The following is a 4,096-nucleotide window of genomic DNA, read 5'->3' on the forward strand; positions in this document are numbered from 1 at the left end:
TGGTCATATCGGGCCTAGAATCATGGTGGTCTCCTTATCCCTAATTACATTTTTCAGATAGCAGTAGAAATGATGAATGGAGAATTTATTGGGGTCCTCTTGCTAATCTGACATGCCCCTACATCATGCAATCAATGTGCCATAATAAATTCTATGGGTATTTATAGCTCGAGGAAAACATATTTGAATTATTTATTCTGATTTTAATTCCAACCGTCCTCTATATCTTATTGATGCACGACTCAGGAAGGATATAGCACACTCGTATACCTGGTTGTTTACTTTCGTCATAGAAAAATCTTCAATCACTACTGTATATTCTTAGGGTCATGGAATTTTTAACCTGGCAACATCGGTGAGCAGTCCCAATGATACAGAAGCAGCAAAGAATGAAACAATGAACAGAGATAAAAGTAAAATCAGTGATTATTACTTATTAGAAGACACCAAACCCTTTAATCCACCGTTGTTCCAATGACTACTGTATATTCTTAGGGTCATGTCTGAAGAAGAGATAAATTATCAGTCTTAGTCACACAACTCACAAGCTATGGAGTTGATCTTGGGTGGTCAGTGGAATAGATTCACGGGCAAGTGGAATGATGTCATGTACATCAAATTCCCTCCACATTATTCTTTGCACCGTACACCTGGCAACTGAGTTCCTTGATCTGAACTACTGACTATTTGTAGTTGTTGGTTCTACTCATTGATTCTCAGCTTCCTTTAAGTTTAGTTTTTTTTTTTTCTCTGTTTTCCTTTCTTTTTCTTTTGGTAATGTTCTATTTCTCGTTGAAAAATTAAGACGAATACTTGTTAATAAAGCATCATAGGGAGTTCAAAACATCTCCCAGCTGAAGACTTTTCTTAGGTCGATCCATTTTCTTTGGTATGTTCTATAGAGCATAGATTTTTTTCCCCTTTCTTTCGCTTTCCCTTTCTTTCACTGACACAAGGCACCATTGACCATCTGGGAATGTGTGTTGGATTTGATCACTTAATGTTAACCCAAGATAAGCCCCCTTGAAGTGCGTTCATGTGACGTGTGTTCTTGCCGGCTACTTGATAGAATTTATAGATTTTGGATTCTATTTTGCTTTCTGGCATCAGTTTATTTGAAATTATGCTACAATGACTAGTTTGTTTGATCAAGAAGATCAGACCCAGTTGCAGAAGGTGGTCTGTAATGGTTGTTTCGCTACTTTTTATGGAGTTCCACTCTTGGTTTCTGTCAGTCAACGCTTCACCGATCAGGTAGTCATAATATAATTCTTTTGTCGAATTACAGTGTAAGAAGCTCATTATGAAGGAGGAATCCAGTTTCTGTTTCTACACGACACCCAGTCCCGGGTGGGATAAGAAAGCCCAGCAATTTGCAGAGAGAAGTTTCAGATGTGCCCACCTCATTTTTAGCTATATCTCTGCTGCTCAAACACGAGAAAGAAGTACCCAGGAATTGAGCATGATTGCTCAAGATACTATAAGTGAATTCATGAAATTGGTTTCACTTCTTGATGCATCAATTCTATCAGATCACAAGAGAATCAGGAAGGGTCCCTTGCCAAATTTCACCCATGTTAATCCCAATGAATTGATGGATTATCATGATTTTTTAATCAAAGAACTTGAACTACCATAACAACAGCACAGACACTTACCACACGGAGTACTTGTTCCCCACCTGTTCTGACACTCTCCAACAGTCTCAGCTCATATGGGCAAGTACAAAAATCACCCTTACATCGTTGTTACTACGAAAACAGCAATAATGTTATCTCGAAGAACTCGTTCTTGGGCCTGAACCATCTTTTATCAGAACAGTCTTTCACTTCTACAATTAGTATGGACGGCCATCATTACTCCGTCTGGGAAAGTCTGGCCACTCAGGATGATTCCTCCATATTCTCTTCCTCCAAGACGAAGGTATTATTCCTCGTATACTTACCTTTTCTTCTGTTTTTGACTTGTATGCATGCGTAAAATCCATTAATGTTGCTAAACACGTTTTTGGTAATAATTTTCTTCTTGAATTGCTTAATTTCCTGTGCTGCTATTTAATTTCTTCTTTATAGAGTTTTCCTTGAAGCTCTCTGTTTGAGATTTCTATGGGTCACCTTAGGAAATGCCAATTAATTATAGTTTGTTATTCTCTGGTTCATGCAGCTGTTTTGATTACTATAATTTGTGGCTTTTCATTTTTCGTCTATCGTAATGATGGTTTTTTCTATTCCTATCATTTCACTACGTACTTCATCTTCTTTCATTGGTGATAGGAAGCTGAGGATAAATAAAACAATCAAAGTTCCTGCTATAAGTAGCAAGCTAGCAGATACACCTCAAGATGATTTTTCATGGAAAAAATACGGGCAAAAGCCCATTAAAGGATCTCCATATTCAAGGTATGTCAGTATTTCTCATCAGTCCTCCCTTAATTGAATTCGTCTATGAAACAAGAGATTGTTGAGTGTAACATTTTGTTGCTATTTCATAAACATATACCTTAGTTTCCATCAACAAAAGGGATTTACATGTCATCCGGACAAGGAGAGATGATCATCTCTGCTCTTATATGCTTCCTATCTTTTAGATTTTCAGATATAAAGTTGGGTATCTTCAATTGTTATATATTATGTGCCATCCACCAAATGGATACATAGAATAAGATTTGATCATGGAATATATATATATATATAAGTTTAGTTGACAAAAAGACTAATAATAATTTAATATTTCTGTTTCTTATATATAGTGATAAGATTTCAGAGTAAGGCCTACAAGCTGATAACAGTATTGAAGTTTCTTTCATGGCTAATGGTGATCATATAGGAGCTATTACAAATGCAGCAGCATGAGGGGATGTCCTGCAAGAAAGCATGTGGAGAGGTGTCTAGAAGACCCTACTATGTTGATTGTGATGTATGAAGGCGATCACAACCACTCCAGAATCACATTTGCACCAATCTTAACATTACAATTCAGCATTAATAGAGTCTGAATAAGTTAGAGGAATATTGAACATCTCTCTCATTCACGTTTCTGGTTTTGCTGATGCTTGGTAATTGTAAGATATGAAACCACTAGCTAGACTTTTATGGTGAAAGATCTCTCTTTTCCTTTCTCATTAATTTCTTGGTGCAGTTATAAGTGGCCATAAAGGGTTCTGATTACTGCCAAGCAACTAGGCTTGGCGGATTGCTGGTTGGGGCCTAATTATAAGTTTCCCTCCCCTATATGGGTTGAGAATTAATTCTTGATCACATAGTTTATTACAAAAATCTTCAGTGTTCAACCCTGATCTATATGTTCAATTCTTCAATCTACGTCAACCACATTCCTCACCCTCCATTGGGGTTTTTTAATTGAATTCTATAAGTTCTCTAAAAACTTTCATTATTGTAATTGAAAATTATCTGTAAATTAAGGGCTTATTTTGGCCCAGCAGTAAGGAGTTTTGAGCTAAAGTAATCAAATGGATGTCAAAAAACCGTTCAACCTAAAAAGCTTAAATTGTTAGATGAAGTCCCTCAATAGGGTTTTTATGATACGCCCGAATCCCTATAGGAATCTTTGAGTAACCTAGCAACACATTCATCACCCTTAACACCCCAGCAAAGATTGTGGTAGTGAAATTTAAATCCCCGTCTCTGTTGAAACAAACCAGCTAAATATATCAATTGAGTCACCCCTCAATTTACAATAAACACCTACTCTAGCGATAGAGCGACAAGAGGAATAGAGGCCAATGATAATAACAATAGACACATTCTCTAACATACAAATTTGTCGGAAGCCCCAACAAGTTACCAACATCTTGCACAAGCTATGAATTATGTCTCTAGATTTTCTTTTTTTTTTTTTGTTAACCGGGCAGTTTGCCCATACAACCCGCCAACCTGTCACAACCGTCATTTAATCAGGACCCAAAAAGACCACCCATTCCCGGTCGGCTTTTACAATCCTGTCATCCGGTCTGAGCCGAATATTCAAACACTGCTTGAAAGGATGCAGCTCCAGCACCCTATAGAAGGTTGAAGCATGCATTTAATCCTCAGTAAACCTTGATGGGCCGGGCTTTGGTTTTGGCCCATGAACATTT

At 37.3% G+C, this 4,096-nt stretch overlaps 1 long non-coding RNA gene across 2 annotated transcripts; it reads left to right on the forward strand.

Annotated features, from left to right (window-relative positions):
• LOC148790708 (uncharacterized) lies at positions 1-3,100 on the forward strand. 2 transcript variants are annotated; one of them, XR_016077812.1, is made up of 3 exons: positions 1-1,923; positions 2,274-2,399; positions 2,750-3,100. It is a non-coding gene; the product is annotated as an uncharacterized LOC148790708 (long non-coding RNA). The 2 variants fall into 2 exon arrangements; XR_016077813.1 differs by having other exon boundaries at positions 5-1,923; positions 2,827-3,100.
• The last annotated feature ends 996 nt before the right edge of the window (positions 3,101-4,096 follow it).

The sequence above is a fragment of the Nelumbo nucifera genome, chromosome 6, assembly GCF_055504915.1.
Source record: "Nelumbo nucifera cultivar China Antique chromosome 6, China Antique-T2T, whole genome shotgun sequence".
NCBI classification, from domain to species: Eukaryota; Viridiplantae; Streptophyta; class Magnoliopsida; order Proteales; family Nelumbonaceae; genus Nelumbo; species Nelumbo nucifera.